The sequence below is a fragment of the Neophocaena asiaeorientalis genome, unplaced genomic scaffold, assembly GCF_003031525.2.
Source record: "Neophocaena asiaeorientalis asiaeorientalis breed wild unplaced genomic scaffold, Neophocaena_asiaeorientalis_V1.1 scaffold601, whole genome shotgun sequence".
Taxonomy (NCBI): domain Eukaryota; kingdom Metazoa; phylum Chordata; class Mammalia; order Artiodactyla; family Phocoenidae; genus Neophocaena; species Neophocaena asiaeorientalis.
The window spans coordinates 174,953-197,283 of NW_020174793.1; the positions used below are offsets into that span (position 1 = coordinate 174,953).

Sequence of the window (22,331 nt, forward strand, 5' to 3'; positions counted from 1 at the left end):
GATGTATCACAATGATTGATTTGCATATATTGAAGAATTCTTGCATCCCTGGGATAAATCCCACTTGATCATGGTGTATGATCCTTTTGATGTGTTGTTGGTTTCTAATTGCTAGTATTTTGTAGAGGATTTTTGCATCTATATTCATCAGTGATATTGGTCTGTAATTTTCTTTTTTTTTGTAGGATCTTTGTCTGGTGTTGGTGTCAGGGTGATAGTGGCCTCATAGAATGAGTTTGGGAGTGTTCCTTCCTCTGCAATTTTTTGGAAGACTTTGAGAAGAATGGGTGTTAGCTCTTCTCTAAATGTTTGATAAATCTTGGAAGGTTATAACCTTTCTAAGAATTTGTCCATTTCTTCCAGGTTGTCCATTTTATTGGCATAGAGTTGCTTGTAGTAGTCTCTTAGGATGCTTTGTATTTCTTCAATGTCTCCTGTAACTTCTCCTTTTTCATTTCTAACTTTATTGCTTTGAGTACTCTCCCTCTTTTTCTTGATGAGTCTGGCTAATGGTTTATCAATTTTGTTTATCTTCTCAAAGAACCAGCTTTTAGTTTTATTGATCTTTGCTATTGTTTTCTTTGTTTCTATTTCCTCTATTTCTGCTCTGATCTTTAGATTTCTTTCCTTCTACTAACTTTGGGTTTTGTTTGTTCTTATTTCTCTAGTTCCTTTAGGTGTGAGGTTAGATTGTTTATTTGAAATTTTTCTTGTTTCTTGAGATAGGCTTGTATTGCTGTAAACTTCCCTCTTAGAACTGCTTTTGCTGCATCCCATAGGTTTTGGATCATCGTGTTTTCGTTGTCATTTGCCTCTACGTATTTTTTGATTTCCTCTTTGATTTCTTCAGTGATCTCTTGGTTAGTTAGTAACGTATTGTGTAGCCTCCATGTGTTTGTATTTGTTACAGATTTTTTCCTGTAATTGATATCTAGTCTCATAGTGTTGTGGTTGGAAAAGATGCTTGATATGATTTCAATTTTCTTAAATTTACTGAGGCTTGATTTGTGACCCAAGATGTGATCTATCCTGCAGAATGTTCCATGTGCACTTGGGAAGATAGTGTAATCTTCTTTTTTGGATGGAATGTCCTATAAATATCAATTAAATCTGTCTGGTCTATTGTGTCATTTAAAGCTTCTGTTTCCTTATTAACTTTCTGTTTGGATGATCTGTCCATTGGTGTAAGTGAGTTGTTAAAGTCCCCCACTATTATTGTGTTACTGTCGTTTTCCTCTTTTGTAGCTGTTAGCAGTTTCCCTGTATATTGAGGTGCTCCTGTGTTGGGTGCATATATATTTATAATTGTTATATCTTCTTCTTGGATTGATCCCTTGATCATTATGTAGTGTTCTTGTCTCTTGTAACCTTCTTTATTTTAAAGTCTATTTTATCCGATATAAGTATTGCTACTCCAGCTTTCTTTTAATTTGCATTTGCATGGAATACCTTTTTCCATCCCCTCACTTTTAGTCTGTATGTGTCCCTAGGTCTGAAGTGGGTCTCTTTTAGACAGCATATATACAGGTCCTAATTTTTGTATCCATTCAGTGAGCCTATGTCTTTTGGTTGGAACATTTAATCCTTTCACGTTTAAGCTTATTATATGTATGTTCCTATGACCATTTTCTTAAATGTTTTGTGTTTGTTTTTGTAGGTCCTTTTCTTCTCTTGTGTTTCCCACTTAGAGAAGTTCCTTTAGTATTTGTTGTAGAGCTGGTTTGGTGGTGCTGAATTCTCTTAGCTTTTGCTTGTCTGTAAAGCTTTTGATTTCTCCATCAAATCTGAATGAGATCCTTACTGGGTAGAGTAATCTTGTTTGTACGTTCTTCCCTTTCATCACTTTAAGTATATCATGCCACTCCTTTCTGGCTTGCAGAGTTTCTGCTGACAAATTGGCCATTAACCTTATGGGTATTCCCTTGTATATTGTCATTTTTCCCTTGTTGCTTTCAGTTATTTTTCTGTGTCTTTAATTTTTGTCAGTTTGATTACTATGTGTCTCGGCATGTTTCTCCTTGGGTTTATCCTGTATGGGACTCTCTGCGCTTCCTGGACTTGGGTGGCCATTTCCTTTCCCATGTTAGGGAAGTTTTCGACTATAATCTCTTCAGATATTTTCTCGAGTCCTTTCTCTCTCTCTTCTCCTTCTCAGACCCCAATAACGTGAATGGTGGTATGTTTAATGTTGTCCCAGAGGTCTCTTAGGCTGTCTTAATTTTTTTCATTCTTTTTTGTTTATTCTTTTCTGCAACAGTGAATTCCACCATTCTGTTTTCCAGGTCACTTATCCATTCTTCTGCCTCAGTTATTCTGCTATTGATTCCTTCTAGTGTATTTTTCATTTCAATTATTGTATTTTTAATCTCTGTTTGTTTGTTCTTTAATTCTTCTAGGTGTTTGTTAAACATTTTTTGCGTCTTCTCAATCTTTTCCTCCATTCTTTGCTGAGGTCCTGGATCATCTTCACTATCATATTCTGAATTCTTTTTCTGGAAGGTTGCCCATCTCCACTTAATTTTGTTGTTTTTCTGGTGTTTTATCTTGTTCCTTCATCTGGTACATAGCCCTCTGCCTTTTCATCTTGTCTCTCTTTCTGTGAATGTGGTTTTCGTTTCACAGGTTGCAGGACTGTAGTTGTTCTTGCTTCTGCTATCTGCCGTTTGGTGGATGAGGCTAAGAGCCTTCTGCCAGTTTCCTGTTGGAAAGGACTGATGGTGGGTAGAGCTGGCTGTTGCTCTGGTGGGCAGAGCTCAGTAAAACTTTAATCAGCTTGCCTGGTGATGCGTGGGGCTGGGTTCCATCCCTGTTGGTTGTTTGGCCTGAAGTGACCCAACACTGGCGCCTACCCAGGCTTTTTGTGCGGCTAATGGTGGGCTCTAGGAGGGCTCACACCAAGAAGTACTTCCCAGAACTTCTGCTGCCAGTGTCCTTGTCCTCACAGTGAGCCACAGCCACCCCCGGCCTCTGCAGGACTCCCTCCAACACTAGCAGGTAGGTCTGGTTCAGTCTCCTGTGGGGTCACTGCTCCTTCCCCTGAGTTCCGATGCACACACTACTTTGTGTGTGCCCTCCAAGAGTGGAGTCTCTATTTCCCCTATCCTGTCAAAGTCCTGCAATCACAGCTCACCAGCCTTCTACGTCTGATTCTCTAGGAATTCCTCCTCCCATTGCTGGACCCCCAGGTTGGGAAGCCTGACGTGTGGCTCGGGACCTTCACTCCAGTGGGTGGACTTCTGTTTTATAAGTGTTCTCCCGTTTGTGAGTCACCCACCCAACAGTTATGGGGTTTGATTTTATTGCAAGTGTGCCCCTCCTACCATCTCACTGTGGCTTCTCCTTTGTCTTTGGATGTGGGGTATCTTTTTTGGTGAGTTCCATTGTCTTCCTGTTGATGAATGTTCAGTAGTTAGTTGTGATTCTGGTGCTCTCACAAGAGGGAGTGGTTTGTGTCTTTTTATTAATTTTTTTCTGATTATAAAATAGTATATAGTTCCTGTCGAAATTTTGGAAACTAGAGCAAGTATTTTTTAATTATTCAGATTATTCCCACCAAGTGGTTTTAGGTTTTTTTAAACTCAAACTTAATATATAGGCACAGTTTCTTAAAATGGAAACTAATCCTCTTCTAATAAAAGACATTTTATTATGGTTACAACTTATGACATGAAAACAACTAGTTGAAAAGTGACAATTTTAGTCTATTACCTGACTGTTCAGTAAGAACTGGTTTGACAACTTTTTTCACTCTGCGATGAATTTGATTCACTAGTTTTAGTGTTTTTCACCCAATGTGTGTGTGCCCTGTTGTATTTTGGGGAAGATACAAAGGGAAAAATAATTGCTTTGCTGTTAAGTGAACTTGGGCAAGTTGCGTAACCCCTCTGTGCCTCATTTCCTTTTGTAAAAACTAGAACTGATAAAATAATATAGCTGTCTCATGGGATAAATAACAAGTAAAGCGCCTGGCTTTAAAATAGCACCTGACACAGACTAAAAAGTAAATAAATGTGTTCCTCTTTGCTCTCCAGCCACAATGGTCCTTTTTTTTTTCATTGAAATATAGTTAACTTAAAATAGTGTATTAGTTTCAGGTTTATAGCACAGTCACGTGGTATTCTTAAACATTAAGAAATGTTCGCCACAATAAGTCTAGTTAACATCTGTCACTATACAAAGTATCTACAATATTATTGATCATATTCCCTATACTGTACATTATCTTTTCATGACTTAGACTTATAAATAACTAGAAGTCTGGACCTGTTAATCACCCTATTTTGCTTGTTCCTCCACCCCCTTCCCTTTGGCAACCACCCGTTTATTCTCTGTGCCTGTGAGAATGAGCCTTTTTTTTTATTCCTCCCATCTGTGCTCTCTTTGCCGCAGAGCCTTTGCATATGCTGTTCTGTTTCCCTGAAGACCTCTTCCCTCCCATCTTTGCCTTTGCCTGGTTAACACCCATTCAGCCTTCAGATCTCTGCGGTTACAGGCCTTCAGAGGACCATATATGTTTGTGTGATGCTTTAGCTAAGACTGCCTTCCCGACCAGAAAGTCATCTTCAAAACAATGCTGATTTCACTCAGCACCACATCACTGGTGCTCAGCTCAGACCTGACCCATGTTTTTGAAACATAGGATAAATGAATGCTCTGGGAGGAGGAAACCAGTTTTTGCGCTTGCTGCCCCAGGCTTACCTGCGAGGTTATTTGGGAGCTCCTTGGTCAAAATAAATCACCACCTGCTCTCTGCCTGACGTTTAACCAGACCCAGGCTTTTCACTTTACAAATTCTACTACTGTGTCTCTGGACAACTCTTTTCTTTCTTTTTGTTCACATAAAGCCCCTCCAACAAGGCCCTGATGCAATGAGGGGTGTGGGGAAAGGGCGGGACAGGGCCATTCAGATCCAAGAGGACAGAGAGGACCTTGCCAGGCTCACCAGGGCTGTGCTGTGGTCAGTCTTCCTGCTGAGTAGGAGATACCCAGGTTGTTCAGCCCTGGTGACCTTCTGGCAAGACATCTGTGCTCTGCATGACATAAGAGGGTCATAAAGGTGATGCAGGGAAGAGGTGTTGGGAGGCTTTACTGATGTTGAGGGAGGGGAAGGGGTTGCTGAAGTTCCTTAGGGAGTATGGATTTGATAATAATGCAGTGGGAAGCCATTGCAGGATTTTAAACAAATTAATTTAAATGGATGATGGGCCAGGTGGCTAGTGGTGGAGATGAAGATAGATTCTGCTGATGGATTGGGTATGGCAGGTAAGAGGAAGGGATGGCTGGTGGCTGGGTATTTGAGTTTGAGCTCAAATGTTTTATTGGCCCAGTCAAACCCAGACACCTGGCCACCACATATCTGGGCGGTTATTACAGGGGAGGAGTTAAGAATGAGAACAGCTGAGAGATCATGGCAGGCTGGAGGGGAAGAGTGGGCAGTATCCAAAGAGGTAAAGCCTCATGATGAAAGACAGAGGGAAAGAGTAAGGACAAAGTTGGGGGTTACATAAGTGAAGGGTGAAGAGAATCCCACTTTATTACACTTCCTTGCCTGTAAGAAAGATGGGAGGTAGGGGTTACAATGTGAAAATTAGGCAGTTTTAACTTCTTGTATGAGCCAGTTATTAGGGGTTTCTTGCAGGATAAATCTTAGAAACTGTAATTTAGTAGTTATATTGTCCCATTTTATTTCTTTAACATTTCTTATAAGGCAGGTCCAGTGGTGATGAACTCCCACAGCTTTTGTTTTTTCAGGAAATCTTTATCTCCTCTTTATTTCTGAAGGACACCTTTGCCAGGTATAGAATTCTCGATTGACAGCTTTTTTCTTTCAATATTTTGAATATATAATTCCATTCTCTCCTGGCGTGAAATGTTTCTATTTAGAAATCCACCACTAGTCTTATGGGGTTTCACTGTGTGTAAGTACTCTTTTCTCTTGTTATTTTCAAAAAAAATCTTTGACTTTAGACAATTTAATTATAGTGTATCTCAGTGTAGTTCTATTTGGATTCTACCTATTTGGGGTCCTTTAGTCGTTGTGGATCTCGAAATCCATTTCTCTCCTCAAGCTTCAGATGTTTTCAGCCATTATTGCTTTATTTTTTTCTTCTATTAAAGTATAGTTAATTTACAATGTTGTGTTAGTTTCAGGTGTACAGCAAAGTGATTCAGTTATACATATTTTTTTTCCTTTTTCAGATTCTTTTCCCTTATAGGTTATTAAAAGATACTGAGTATAGTCCCCTGTGCTATACAGTAGGTCCTTGTTGTTTATGTGTTTAATATATAGCAGTATGTATGTGCTAATCCCAAACTCCTAACTTATCTCTCCCCCCTCACTCTGCTCTCCCCTTTGGTAACCATAAGGTTTTTTTTTCTACGTCTGTGAATCTATTTCTGTTTTGTAAATAAGTTCATTTGTATCATTTTTTTAGACTCCACATATAAGTGATATCATATATTTGTCTTTCTCTGTCTGACTTACTTCACTTAGTATGATAACCTCTAGGTCCATCCATGTTGCTGCAAATGGCATAATTTCATTCTTTTTTATGGCCGAGTAATATTCCATTGTGTATACATGCATACATCTTTATCTGTTCATCTATCGACAGACATTTAGGTTGTTTCCATGTCTTGTAAATAGTGGTGCTGTGAACATTGCATTATTGCTTTAAATATACTTTCTGTTTTCTTCTGGAATTCCCATAATGCAGATATTGTTTGTTTTGATTATGTCCTGTAAGTCCCATAGTCTTTCTTCACTCTTTTTTCTTTCTTCTGTTTGCTCTTCAGACTGGATAATGTCAAATGTTCTCTCTTATAGGTCACTGATTCTTCTGCATGGTCAAGTCTACTTTTGAGTTGTCTGTTGAATTCTTCAGTGCAGTCATTGTATTTTTTAGCTCTAGGATTTGTGGGGGTTTTTTTAATTGTTTATATTTCTTTGTTGAACTTTCTGTTTTGATCAAACATTGTTTTCCTAATTTCATTTAGTTGCCTGTGTGTTTCCGCAGTTCACTAAAATTCTTTAAGTATTCTGAATTCTTTGACAATTCATAGATCTCCATTTCTTTAGGTTCAGTTTTTGGAGCTTTATTAGTTTCCTTTGGTTGTGTCATGCTCAACAAATTTTTCGTGATCCTTCATTCCTTGTATTGGTATCTGCACATTTGAGTAAGTGGCCTCTGCTTCCAGTCTTTACAGGTCTGGTTTGGCAGAGACAGCTCTTTACCAGTCAGCTCAGTTTGGGTCTGTGCATATGTCTGCTGGTAACATCCTTGGGCAGGTGGGGCTTGCTATCAGGGTATATTTTGAGTGAGGCCACTGCCTGGGCTTTAAGGTCAGGAGTAAGGGGGTGGTACCACTAACCAAGAGCAGGTAGATAGGATTGCTGACTTTGTCCCCTGCTCCACGACTGCCTGGATTCTCTGGTCAATCCTAGTAGACAGTCCAGACTGGGTACTACATTCAGAAGTAGATGGGGCTATGAGTTAGCTTCTCTCCCCTGGTGTGGTAGCAAAATGGGTCCCAGGGTCTACACAGCTTGTTGTTTAGGAACCTGAATCAGGCAAGACTGTACACTGAATTCTCTGGCCAGATAGAGCCACTGGCTCTTTATTCAGGTGTCACTGTAAGCACGTGACAAGTAACAGTAAGCAAGGCTGTTGGATGGGCCACGCAGCCACCCATGTGCTCTGCTGAGATGGGCTGAAGGCTGTATTCAGCAATAGTCAGGGCTACAAATTAGTTTTCCTACCCAGGCACAGGGGGAGAACCAGCTCCAAGGCTGGTAAGGCTGTTTGTGGTCTTGACTCAAGCCACCTGTTCCCCAAGCTTCCTGGCCAAACCGGGCCACTTGCTTTGCTCTGCAGACTACCAGTTCTGACTGCCAGCTCTGACTGCTCAGCTATTTCCAGGCATTCTTGTCAGAAGCTCCTGGGTAGGGCTGGGAGCTTCACTCTTCAGTGGCCAGGACTATGACTCAGCTCTCTTGCCCGGGTATGGTGGGAGGGCAAACACCTGCAGGTTTTCCCTGTCAGGCTTTCTGGTCTGGAGGGGCCAGGAGCTGCACTCAGCTGTAGACCTGGTATGATTCAGCTCCCCTGCCTGGGAGTGGACGGAGACCAGGCTCCAGGGCCAGCAAATCTCTTCATTTGAGGCATGCAGACCTGCATGCCACTGAGTTCGCTAGTCAGACTGCCCCGACTTGGTTCTGCAGATGAGCAAAGCTGCTAGTTGGGATTACTAGTTGGGTGCGCAGGCAGGGACTTGGTCTACCAAGATCCTAGTGCCGCTTATTGCAAGCCCCTAGCCCCCTTCTTCATCACAGTCAGGTGCTCAGTGGTCAAGCCCCACAGATTCTCCTGCAGTCCCCAGGGAACAAGACTGGAGTGGGGGCGCCCGAGAAGCTACTCACAAAATGTGGGAGCTGGATGTCCACGCTGGGCTCTCTTTACCCCTAAAGGAACTGCAGGTGCAGGGGGACCTCCTGGCATGGTGCTGTACTGTCCAGGGGAGGGGCAGTACCCTTCTAATGCAGTCTGTCTTGGTCTCTGTGGTGCGGCGGAGGCGGGGGTGCTTTACCCTCACCCTCGTATTCTTGGATTCTCAGTGGTGTCTTGTCAGTGAACAGTCATCGTTAGTTCTTCTCGTGAAGGGGAGTGAAGTCAGGAATGTTCTATGTTGCCATCTTGGTGATGTCACTCTGAAGAGTTTCTTAGTATATGCAAATATGCAGTCACTGCTGTTTGAATTGTTTTTCATCAACATGTACTACTTGCAGCATTTCAGGAAGAGGAAGAATACAAATACTTCTAAGTAAAGGGAGGGGTGAATTTTAAAATTTTCAAAATGTGGATCTTATGATCTGCTTCCTTTCATAGATGAGAAGCTGTCTTTTTACATCTAGTAAACAATTAATGTGTGGCTCCCAAGTCCCAGGAACACTGCTAGACTCAGTATACAACAGTGAAAGAAGGGAATCCTTGCTCTTGTCAAGATCATGCTCTATGGTCATGAACGAGAGTGACCAGCACCATGTGATGTGTGTTCTCAAGACCCAGTGAGGAAGCAAGAAGAAGTCATCAGCTTTGCCAGACCCATAGGAGCTCACCAGGAGAAGAACAGGACACTCCAGATTGAGGCAACAGAAAGTCCAAGGGCAGAGGTGAAAAATGAAAGTCTCTGTGGAATCTCCCTCTGAAGGAAAGTCAACTGTCCAACTTCTCAGGGGTTTATCATGGAGAAACCATAGGATTTAGAAGATGTCAGCAGGAAACATCACTTGTCTTTCCCTTAGTTGTATGATTTTTTTTCTTTTGCTTATTTAACCTATTTATGCTGGTAGCTAGCTAATGCTTAATTATGTGTGAAAATTATAAACCAAAAAGTACTGTATAGTTCCTCAGTGAATGCCTAAACTTACCAGAGAGGAGAAAGTATTCAGTTCCTAATTTTTTCAATTGAGTTTAATTGTCCTAGGTATTAAATTTTCTTGTAAGAGTTGTTATGTAATCCAAGTTTTGCCATGACTTCTTTCTTTTTATTCAAAAAGCTTCTGTTTCACAAAGTAGCCTTGAGATTAAGCAATCCGTAGTAATTCTGACACACCAAGGATAATACATTCTTAGTTGCATTGCATAGTTGTATTGATGAGACTTGGCATCACATGTACAACGTATGTGTTGCCATCTCTGTAAAGAGGTTAATCTCTCTTCATGTTAGGTTTGATTGAGAATGATTCTGTTTATAACTAAGCTCTAGATCATACTGACCCAGAATAAAATCTTTAGACTAAGTGCTTTATGTGATGCTAAGTCCCTGTAAATTCGGTGAGTCTAGCTGCATCTGAAATACATACTAGCTTACCAATTAAAGGTGCTATGTATAAGATGTAAAACATCTTCTTAGTTGAGTGCTATGATTATAACAGTTTACAATCAAGACATAATCCAGTTGGCTTGGCATAAATATAGTAGCATTACAGCACACAGACACAGGCATTCATGTTTTCGTGTTTGTTAGCTTAGAGTTAAAGGTTCATAGAGGGGTATCAAAGTCCATTTCAAAGAGAAAAGTCTAATTTTAGAAGCTTGCAGTTTACACACCAGAGCTTGCCTTTCAATAAATAGCTTGTGTAATCTTCCTGCTGGCACAAGTTGAAAAGTACATTGTTGGAAAGGAAAAAGAAAAAACTGAAGAGAAATGATAAACTTGTTTATGAAGAAAAAGAACAGGAAGAATAAAGTAGACATCGTCACAGATTTAGTTTTCATATTGTTGAAAGTATTTGGTTGCAAGCAACAGAAACCAACTCTAGCTAACTTAGGCAAATGAGAAATTGTTGGACACCATTGGGGTCACTCACAAAATCAAAGAGAAAGAATTGAACAACTAGACCTAGTCCTAGGGATTTCAAGGGCAGGAGTGAACAGAAGATATCCTTAGGGACTTGCCATTAAAATGACTGTCAACTGTTTTCCATCCTAGTGTACACTGCTCGAGTTTCAGATTCCTGGGAGAGTCTGATTGGCCTAATTTGAATCACTTGCCCACCCATTGACAGTCCCTCCAAACTACGTGGAATGTGAGGGATGCATCTCTAAGGAAGAGTGGCAACTGTGACAGAAACTGAGGATCACGGGCTTCCCTGGTGGCGCAGTGTTTGGGAGTCCGCCTGCAGATGCAGGGGACACGGGTTTGTGCCCCAGTCCAGGAAGATCCCACATTCCACGGAGCGGCTGGGCCCGTGAGCCATAGCCACTGAGCCTGCACGTCCGGAGCCTGTGCTCCACAATGGGAGATGCCACAACAGTGAGAGGCCCGCGTACCGCAAAAAAAAAAAAAAAAAATGAGCAGCAGGAGCTGGACAGGGAAAAAACAGTGGATGTTCACTACACCACATAGCCACAATCAGTAGTAATGATTTTGCCCTACCAGAGTACATGACCAATAGTTATTGGTATTTCTCTTCAGAAACATCTCTTGTCAGCTTTGTATTCATATGTGAGCTGTGGGAAAAATATTATGCCACTTTGATGGAGAGGGACCATTTCTCATGAATTTCAGAGTATCATTTTCATTTATCTTTGTAAATTGTCCAGATGGCCAGGAATTTCTGATATGGAGTAAAAATATTCTAGAATCACTTTTCTTGTTTGCTTTTCATTTTTTTTTCAGGAAGCTCTTACACTAGAAGTATGTCTTGCCAGAAAGTTATCATGATAATTCTCAAAAGGTATATGTATATTCTTCTTTTCTACATCTCAACGTAGAGAAAATATTCTTTGTCTCCCTGAATGGACTGACAGATTGTTTACATTTAAAGTCTGTTTCCTTAGAACTTATCCCCACCCTATTCCTTCTCTACCACTTCTACCCTTCCCCTTGTTCCTCATAGTTCTTGGGCGTGTACTACTTCAGCAGGGACCTGGGGTGGCTTTCGTGAAACTAAATACAATCAAAAAGCCCAGGGAACAAGAATTAATTTAAATGTGTTAATTTAATTCAACCTTCTGCTGCAGCAGCCACTGAAAAGCAGTGGTCATTACTCTGTGCCGTGGCCACGGACCTCAGCAAGGACCACAAGGCGGCCAAGCACCCTCAGTTTGTGCTGGACTAATCCCAGAGGTATATAGTTTCGCTCTGTGTGAGTAGTGTACACGTGGGACTATCAAGGTTTCCAAGGACAAGTGGGCCCTCAAGTTCATGAGGAAAAGGGTGGGGACACACATCCGTGCCTAGAGGAAGAGGGAGGGGTTGAGCAGCTTTAAGGAAAACAGCTGCCAAGAAGGACTCAGCCTCCTTCCCTGAGGTACATAATCCAACCTTTACAGGGAAAAAGCATATACTGTTTGGGACATTAAGCCAACTGTGAATACTAGTGTTTTTCAGCCCACTAGCTAGATATAGAGGGTGGATAAGATACATGTAGTGTGTTCCAACCACAGACTAAAGGCTGTGAAAAGAGAACTTGCAAGAAGCCAAAACCCTGCAACTTGATTCTGCAACTTAAATTGTCCCACAGTAGACAGTAATACATTCACAATTAGAAAACTTCTGTTTGGTTTAGTGATATGCCAACTACCACAGAACAGCAAATAACTGCTGCATGTGCCCAGGCACAAACCTTTTTATCCACAGCTTGCTGTTCAGTTAATAAAAAGGTTTGTGAATGGGCACATGCAGCAGTTATTTGGTATTCTGTGGTAGTTGGGATATCACTAAACCAAACAGAAGTTTTCTAATTGTGAACGTGTTAGCCAGCCATGGATTTTGATCAGTAAGTGGGAAACGAAACAGCCTTTGTAAACGATAAGCCACATGCTCACTCAGTCTTTATCTTCATATCCTAGTAAGTAAATTTGCTTTCCGTGGTAAACAACAGCAACAAAAGGCATACCAAAATCCTTGTATACCTTTGGGTGTAAACTTTTCTGGGGTTTTACATTATTATGAAGTCAAAGACAAACTTATAACTTCCTTGAGATAGCTAAAACGTACATAGCAACCTCTTTAAGTAGGGATAAATTATTATAAAGAAATTGATCCTGCATTATTTTCCACTCAGGACAGGGTTTTGGTTAAATACATTTTTGTTCTGTTTTAAAAATCTCTTATACGTGCTGTGTCCATCTACTGGTTAGCTGCAAAGCAATTGACCTCAGGCAAAGTTAAGTCCCTTGGGAAGTCCAGGACCTAGAGATAGGGAGACAGTTTTGCTTGGCATTGACACTATTTAGTTAGAAGTAACTGTAAGTGTTTCGGTAGATCAGTGGAAATTGATTTTGGGTGTTAGATAGTAGAAACTTCTTTTACCTTGAGGAGAACATAAATATTGTCAATAATATCCGTTAAAATATGAATAGGGGAAGAATGGAAAATAAGGCATAGAACTAATTCCAACCTACAGGGGTTTTATGAAGATCGGCTGAGGTAAACTGAGGAGTGTTACAATACATAATAAATTCTCTTTGGCCATTATAGCCTTTTAAAATTGTCGGCTCTTATTTTTACCAATCTGAGTTTTCATTGGCCTTTGTTTTTCTTACACAGTTAGAGGGAAGGGAATTATGATATGACCTTAAAATCTCTGTACCTCAGTTTTCTTCTAGTACTTCTTTATAGGGTTGTTGTGAGGATTAAGTGAGTTAATACATGTAAGGGACTTAGAACAGTGCCTGGCACATAATAAACACTATGTATATGTTAACTATTGTTATTGTTAAGAACGATCCAAATACAGTGCTCAAGAGTGGAGAAGTCAGAATTCTAATAGGTTGCTATAGTAACTTAGACTCAAAGCTATAAAAATTTAGCTGACCTTCCTATCAAAGTTCAGTGATAATTCTGCTACATAAGCCTCTGGTATTCTTTTGTTATATCCACTCAGCAAATGTTCATTCTGAACCTAATGTGTCGGGCAGTGTGCCAGGTTTTGTGAGAGCTATGGAGCCCAAATGGATATAGACACTGCCCTTGTGATACTTAAATAAAAACAAAAAATAGCTATAATAAAATAATATGCTAAGTATAGTAGGAACTTGCACTCAGAAGAGGGAGAGATTTACTTTCAGTTAGGAAAATCTTGAAGGAAATAGCACTTGAACTAGGTCTGAGTGGATGTGACGTTCAGAGATGGAGTGAGGAAGAAACAGATTTGTCATTGGAGGACACGATGTGAGGAAAGGAGTGGGGAAAGGAGTGGGTCTGTGCTGGAAAGGTGGTCCAGGCTGTCTTTAGTTGTACCTTCCCTGTTGTAAAATGAGGGTGGAGGTGCTAAAAATGGTAGATACTGGTTGAACATAATACCGCTGCCAAGCATTTTGCAGGTATTTCACACTTGTTACTGAATTCCATACAATAACCAGGTGAGCTAAGTATTATTTTCCCTATTTTAGAGGTGAGGAAAAGTTGTATACTTAGAAAGTAACTGCACAACCATTTAAGCACAGGAGTGGTTGATGGCAAAAGCCTGGCTTTCTTTCTAACATACCTGGCTGCCTCTTCAAAATCGCAAGCGATTGGTTGACAGATAATTAAACACATTCTACCATCTTGAGAATACTAATTGATGCCAATTAGAATTTTCTTCATTACCACTTCTGCAGTTTCAACAAACAGATTTTCTGCCTCCAGCGTTTCCCAGAAACCCCTGATAAGAAGGTTTGTCTTTCCCCAAGACTGTTTCTGAAAAGGTTGCTGGTGAGCATACAGTCCGTGCAGAGTTGGTCGTTCTGGCTGTAGTGACTTGGGGTCCCACATCTACAAGCTGGATCCTCTCCCTTTTCAGTATCAGATAAATAGCGTTATCTGTGTAATCAAGTTCAAACTCAGACTGGAATTCAGGGACTCTGTGCCTTGGCTCCATTCACTTCCTGGCTTTGTTTCCAGATCTATAAAATAGCAGTAAAAATACTTTTATATGCCTCAAGGTTTATTGTGGGATAAGATAAAATTTAGTACATGGAATACTTCATAAACTATTCACTGCCTTATAAATATTGTTTCTATAATCATAGTCTTATGAAACAGTTACATCCTCAGAGGATACATAAGGGTCTTTGTTCCTACACTTGAGTGGCTTCAGATGGCTTATTTTAGCTTCTCCTTTTTTCTAACAGACTCAACTGTCATGTCTTTGTATTGTCATTATGCTTCCCTCCAACAGCCCACTCCTCTCTCAATTTGCTTTTAATCAGCCAGTCAACTAGGAAACCACATAATAGAACTTGCTGGCAGTATGTCTAAAATTAAAGAAATTTTGTTTTCTCTTTAACAGGGGGTGAGAGGAAATTTTTTTTTAATCTCAACTGGCTTAAAATTTCATATTAATTTTTTAAATCTTATAAGTTTTTAAGCATTTTTAGAAATTAATAATGCATGCACTTAATCTTTCAAACAATGCAAAAGCATATAAAATAAAAAGATCTGATCCCATCCTCCCTTTCCTTCCCAACAACTCCCTAGAAATAATCACTATTTACTGGTATGAATATATGAGATAGGCACATAATGGTCTGCAACTTGCTTTTTTGACCAAACTGTTGAGCTTTTAGTGTCAGTACATTATTGGTTATTGCTACATAATAGAACCCCAGAACTTAGTGGTTTGACTATATTTATTACCTGAGTTCCTGTGAGTCAGGAGTTCAGTAGCGGCTTAACTGGGCACTTAGCTGGAGGTAGATTTGAGGTTGCAGTACTGGAGGCTTGAGTGGGGCTGAAGGCTTTACTTCTAAGGTGAAAAAACTCACAGACAGGCTGTTGGCAGGAGGCCTCAGTTCCTCTCTCTGTAGGGTTGCTTGAGGATCTTCACAACATGGTAGCAGGCTTCCCCAAGAATGAGCCATCTTAGAGATTCACTAGATCCTAGAGAGAGCCAAGTAGAAGCAATCCTTTTTCTGACCTAGCCTCCGAAGTTACATCATTTTGCCATATTCTTTGCTGGAAGCAAGTTTCTAAGTTAGGTCCACATACAAGGGAAGTGAAATTAGACTTCACCTTTTGAAGGGAGGCATATCAAAGAATTTGTGGATATGTTTTAAACCACCGAAGTATGTATAGCTCTCTCATTCATTTTCATGTTTGTGTTATGTTCCATAGTATGGAGGTACCATAATTTCTTTAACCATGCCCCCATTAGTAGATACTGTTACTCTTCTAAACAGTGCTTCAGAGAATACACACATACACTTTTACCAACTTGAGCTAGAATTTAGCCAGATACGTAAAAGGAGTTGTTGGGTTCTGAAGGTGGGCCAAAGGGGATGGATCCCTTAAAACTAAAGAGCTGGGATGCATGAAGGCATGTTTTGCCTTTCAGCTGTGTTCTGGCTAAATAGTTCAGAAAGATATTGAAGTTAGTCATTTCATGTAATCAGACTCAAACAAACAGAAAACATCTCAAAATATTCTCGGTATTAAAAACAAGTTTAATACTATGAGAAATGTGTGAATTAGGGGTATAGATGTCAACATGAGTGAAATTTATTAATGTAATATTGAGTACAAAAAACAAGAACAGGAAAATATCTAGCATGATGCTAGTTATATAAAATTTAAATGTGAAAAACAGTATTTTGTTGCTTAGAAATAGTGTACAGTAAAAATGTAAAGAAATCTATGATAAATTCAGGGTAGTGGTTACTTGGAATGGACTGCAGTTGAGGAGGTACACACTTTTAGGGGGTTTCTTAATTGGCAGTTTTATTTCTTTATCAGAATAATGAGGACACAGATGTTGGTATTATTCTTTGTACTTTTTTGGTACATCTACAGTTATCACAATGAAAATTATGAGAGGCTCTTGATTTTTAAATTCTGAGCTCTTATTTTAGCTTCAACTTTTGGGGTATTAAGTGTATACATTTGTTTATTGATGGTGATTTTAGTGCAGTGAAGATAGTCAAAAATTAATTAATTTTTAGGTAAAGTTAATACCTAAAGTAAATACAGTAGGCTCTGGAATTCAGGTGGATTTTCATCAGGAGACAATGAGCAAATCAATGAAAAGATTACCAGGCTCGGAGGAGTCCAAAGACCTGTGTTATGGTCTGTTCACCATGTCTGACAGCGATTTGGAGCATTTAGTTAACTTGAGTCACAGTTTTCTCATCTGTAAATTGCAGGGAGCAAACCCACTTCTCGGTGCTAGTATACAGATCACATGAAATTTTTTAAAAATTAAAAATATGAAAAGCACCTAGTCCAGTTGCTGGCGCAGCAGATGTTCATTATTTTCTTCCTACTCCCACAGATTACTGCCATCATGATTCTGGTACCATGTCTAGCATTTAAGCAAGTATGTATTTTTGGTAATTATGTAAAGTTTGCATTTTTCTTTTGTCATGTAAGAAAAACTGTTCAGTATTAAATATTAAATTTTCAAATGCCTTTATACAATGAGTTAAAATTATTTAATAGTGGATTATAAACTGTACAGTTGTCATCTCTAGGGATTTCTTTTTGCTGACATTTGAGCAGACGGTTTTTTTGCTGACTGAATATCTCTTTGTTGTGTTGCTTTGAGCTCGTTAACGACCAAATTCTTATGTGGCAGCTGCACATTACACATGCTTATTCTCCACTTTAAGACCATAAATCTTCTGTGACTGAGTGACAACACCACCTGCAGAGTCTTTTGATGTTGCAGATATAGCACTAATAATGTTATTTCAAAATATTTCAGACCTGTTTTCTCATACATTTTAGCGCTACTGGGACAATGAAATGATATTTCAGGATATGAGAAGTTATTGTTATTGTTTTTTGTGTATTTTACAATGGAGACAGACTGGTAGTATTTGCTATATGTAGGATGGTAGAACATGGAACAGCAAGAGTATTCGGTATATACCCAGCTGAGGTTTGTTAAATACTTAGAGTAACTCTGAGTATGTTATCATTTTTTTCTCCCTAAAATCTATTTCCTAGCTTATTCTTATCTAACAACATGTTGAAGGTCAACACTGGGGCAATGACACAGTCACTCACCCATCCCAACCAAAGCTTTTTGTTTTGGTGGCACTACTTTTCGTGACTGGCAACGGAACACAGTGCTTGAAAGCAGAGGCTCAGTTCACGTCCTGGCTCCTCCCCTTACTAGTTTGTTCTCAAGTCACTGAACCTCTCTGTACCTCAGTTTCATCTGTAAAATGGGGATGACCATAACATCTGCCTCTCGGGGTAATTATGAAGACTGCTAATATTTACAATATATTAGAGCAGTGTCTGGCTCAGAATGAGGACTGTTTAAAGATTCATTAAATAAACACATCAAATAAATATAGCAGACAGACAGCTGTAGAGCATAGAGCACACAGGACTGGGCTTGGCTCTGTGGGCTCATCCCAGATTGGATCTGTCCCCAAACAGTAAAAGACACTGTCCTTTCAGTCAGATTAGTTATACAAGCTAATAAGGATAAGGAGGAATATAAAGTTATCCACAGATGATGCCTTGCCTTTGGCTTAACCAAACCAGAAGCCTAGGGGTTAAGGGAACCTCTGTCATTTTTTAGGGCAGAGGGCTGGTGGGACAAGGGTAGGGAGGGATCTAGAGGGACAAACAGAAAATATCCATCACAGTTTCTAAGACAAAGTGCATATTTATATATAGTGCATATATGATATGTAGATATGTGCATATTTCTATATAAATTTTCCATTATCTTCCAATATATTTTCTAAGTTTCTACAGAAAAAAGTGTGATCTCGGCATGTAACTGGAACGAAAAAGTCTCACAGTCACTTAAAGTGTATTTCCAGTATTACTACTTCCTGGCTTAAACAAAGGAGGAACACAGTTCATTTTCCACTTAATTCAGAAAAGCCATTCCAAGCATGGTAGGAAATGTTAAAGAGCTGATAGATAGAATTGATACTGCTACCTCCGAGGTAGAAATGCTGGCAAAACTATCCCCCAGTCTTTATGCCATATGCTTCTAATCTGCACCAATAATTCCTGTTCATAAATAATATATTGAGTTCTCTTTTTAGAGTAATAAATCTATGCCTAAATCAGTTTTTTCATTTTTCTTCTACTAGAGTACCATTGAGCTCACTCTGATGTTCACGTCTTCAATGGGAGGTAAAGCTGATATGGAATTTTCTGAATAAGAAAAGTGGTTAAAAGAACACTTCAGAAGAAACCATTGTCTAACAGACTGGACACACATTGTCCTGGGGAGTTGAGGTAGCTGAGAGATGATGAATGAACAGGCTTTAATTCTCTTGGTGATTTGTTGCTAGAGGACCATTTAAAATTTCTTCCCTGGAGCCTTGAGAAGGTAGCTCACCTGCCTCACAGCACTGGGTTAATTCTGTGTTCAGGTACACAAGGGACCTGATTAACCCTGGTTTGACAATTAGTTGTTGGTAGCTAATAACTAATTATTCAGGACATGAGGAAACACATTTTTGTAACCTTCCCTCCCCCTCCAAAAACAATATATTCAATAAATTCACATAGGGGAACTTTAGCCTGCTTATGGTTGGGAGCCAATTTTGTTTGCCCGACTTTTGAACCTTTGAATTTAATGAGGGGTTGCTGACACTTTCTCCCATTCAACAGCAAGGAATTTAGTTTTCCCAGATTTGCAAATCAGGATCAACTTTACCCAAAACACTGTGTGGGAGGTGGAATTCTAAGATGACCCCCCCAGTGACCCTCACCCTTTGTCTTATTCCCTCACCTGTGAATATGAGACATCATTCCTGTGATTATGTTATCTTACCTGGCAGAGGGGTTTTTGCAGATGTACTTAAGGTTAGTAATCAGTTGACCTTAAGATAAACTATTGAGTGGGCCTAGCATAATCATATGAGCCCTTTAAGAGCAAAGAGTTTTCTCTGGCTGGTGGCAGAAGTGGAAGTCGGAGAGATTTGAAGCGTGAGAAGGACATGCTGCTGTTGGCTTTGAAGACAGAGGGGCCACATGAATACAGGTGGCCTTTAAAAGCATGGAGTGGCCCCAGCTGACAGACAGTAAGAAAATGGGACCCTCATGCAAGGACCTGGATACTATCAGCAGCCTAAATGATCTTGGAAGCAGGTTTTTTCCCAGAGCCTCCAGATAAGAGGCAAGCGTAGCCACACCTTGATTTCAGCCTTCAGGAGACCCTGAGCAGAGACCCAGCTGAGCCGTCCATTCGTACTTATGACCTCCGCAACTGGAAGCTTATAAATGGTGTTTTAAGTGACTACATGTGTGGCCTAGAAGTATATTTTGCAACTAGTTTATCTTGAAAGGAATACTGGGGAGTTATACTGCTCTAAGCTGTAAGAGCTATGGGTACTTTCCCGAGAAAAAAGTTGATGGCCAGGGTGAGTGTTTGCTTAGGATACAGTTATTTCGGTAATGGTGTGAAAAACCACATATTCTTCTGTTAGGGAGGAGTCTGCTGCTGGTATGTAATTTTTATGTGTTTGATTCTTACAGGAGCCTTCACTAACATTTATTAAACAAACCCACAACCTGTGACAGAAATCAGTGAACTTTTTCTGTGAAGGGCCACGTGGTAAATACTTGTGGCTTTGGGGCCCATATGGTCTCCATCGCAACTATAATCAATTCTGTCCTGGCACCACAGCAGACACAGACAATATTTGAGTGAATGAGTGTAGCTGTGTGCCAGGAAAACTTTATTTATGGTCATCATTTGGCTTGTGTTATCAGTGTCTTATCTCTGGGGTTTTTTTCTTTTTACTCATGGCTGGTAGGTACTAGTTATTCCTTTAATTTATCACAACTGATTTCTGCCCTTATTCGTAGCTTTTCCTGACTTGAATTTACAAGAAACCTCCCCCACCAAAAAAAGTCTCTTTACTGAATTATCTTATAATCTTGAGCATGTTTTTTGTTTTTTGTTTTGCGGTATGCGGGCCTCCCACTGCTGTGGCCTCTCCCGTTGCAGAGCACAGGCTCCGGACACGCAGGCTCAGCGGCCATGGCTCATGGGCCCAGCCGCTCCGCGGCATGTGGGATCCTCCCGGACTGGGGCACGAACCCGCGTCCCCTGCATCAGCAGGCGGACTCTCAACCACTGCGCCACCAGGGAAGCCCTTGAGCATGTTTTTAAGTGACAAAATTGGTAGGAGAAGGACTATGGAATCTATTTTATTACATAAGCATAGTGTATAAAACTTAATTTTAAAAGAGGCAAAGATCATTCCTTTTATTTATTGAGGTATAATTGATGTGAAACTTTATATTAGTTTCAGGCATACAGCATAATGATTTGATAATCGTGTATACTGGCAAAATGATAAGCCTAGTTAACATCCAACACTACACATAGTTACAAATTTTTTTTCTTTCTTGTGATGAGAACTTTTAAGATTTATTCTGTTAGTAACTTTTTTTTTTTTAAACGGGAGTCACTGAGCTTTATGGTTTCATTTGGCCCCAAAAATACACTTTTAGGGGGCCTCAAATTACTAGACATGTGAATTTGAATGTTCCCCACCGCCAGGTCCCTTCCACCCTTCGGTTCCTCCCAGGAGCTCCAAAGCCAAAGTTGAGTCTGTCCCACTCGGGTCGTTCCACAGCGGCTCTGCTTCCTGGGGGCTGCAGTTGCGATGTGAATGACGGTGAAGTTCCAGCTCAGGGGCCTCTGCCAGCTGCTGTCACATGATTGCACGGCACGAGTTTTGTTTCCAGGCCGTTTTATAGAAGGCTTTAGACTGTATTCCCAGCACTTCGGATTTGGACACCAGGTCATCTAGCTTCTCGCCTCGCTCTAACAAAGACTCTGTGGTGTTGTGCAGGATGATTTTGGTCTCATCTAGTTCAGCCTGCACTTTAGTCATTGGGTCAGCTTCTCGGAGGTTCTGGTATCTACTGAGGTGACCGTCCAGGCCTGCATACTGGATGGTATTGGGGGATCCAACTGGCCAGTCTGGCCTTTCGACCTGCTTGGAGAATTCGTCTAGTACCTTCTCCAGCAAGGTAAACGCCACCCGGGATGGGTATTCACTGTCAGCAATGACCACTCCCACCAGACTGTCGCTTCTCACTTAGACATGGCACAGATACTCTTGTTCTTTGACAGAAGCTCTGCTGCCTTTTGAAGAGCGCTCCACAATCAGTTGACTTGTGAAGGTCATGAATTCCTGAACGCTGGACCTCTGGACTGAAGGAGGACACGTCGTACGCAGCTTTGAGCGGCACCGCCTTGGCATCGCCTTTGTACGGGACGCTGAGGCTGTACAGCTTCATGGCGCCGCGCCCTCGGGCCAGCTACCCGCCTGGCCGCGGGACCAGCTTGCAGGGAGCAGCATGGCGCTGCCCCTCGAGACCGCCATCAGCTGCTGACGGGTCGGCCGCTCTCTTAGTAACTTAAATATGCAGTACAGTATTAACTATAGTCGCCAGTCTGTACATTACATCCCCTGACTTATTTATTGTATAACTGAAAGTTTGTACCTTTTGTCCTCTTCATCCTTTTCACCCACCCCCCCTGCCCCGCCCCGCCCTAGCTTCTCCACATTTGACAGCCGCCTATCTGTGAGCTCAGTTTTTTCTTTTGATTCCACATAAAAGTGACATCGTACAGTATTTTTCTTCCTCTGACTTATTTCACTTAGCATAATGCACTCAAGGTCCATTCCTGTTGTCACAAATGGCAAGATTTCTTTTTTTTTTAATGGCTGAGCAATATTCCACTGTGTGTGTGTGTGTGTGTGTGCGTGCGCGTGTGTGTGTGTGTCTGTGTCACATCTTTATCCATTCACTCATCAAAGGCCACTTAGGTTACATATCTTGGCTGTTGTACATAATGCTGGACTGAACATGGCAGTGTGTGTGTGTGTGTGTGTGTGTGTGTATAT

The 22,331-nt window shown here is 40.7% G+C and overlaps 1 protein-coding gene and 1 pseudogene across 1 annotated transcript in view; one reads left to right on the plus strand and one right to left on the minus strand.

The window, feature by feature from the left end:
• Positions 1–22,331, plus strand: part of TMEM123 (transmembrane protein 123) — a 71,770-nt gene that overhangs the window by 22,593 nt on the left and 26,846 nt on the right. The gene's annotated exons all lie outside the window — the stretch shown is intronic.
• Positions 20,989–21,965, minus strand: LOC112409962 (synaptobrevin homolog YKT6 pseudogene; annotated as a pseudogene).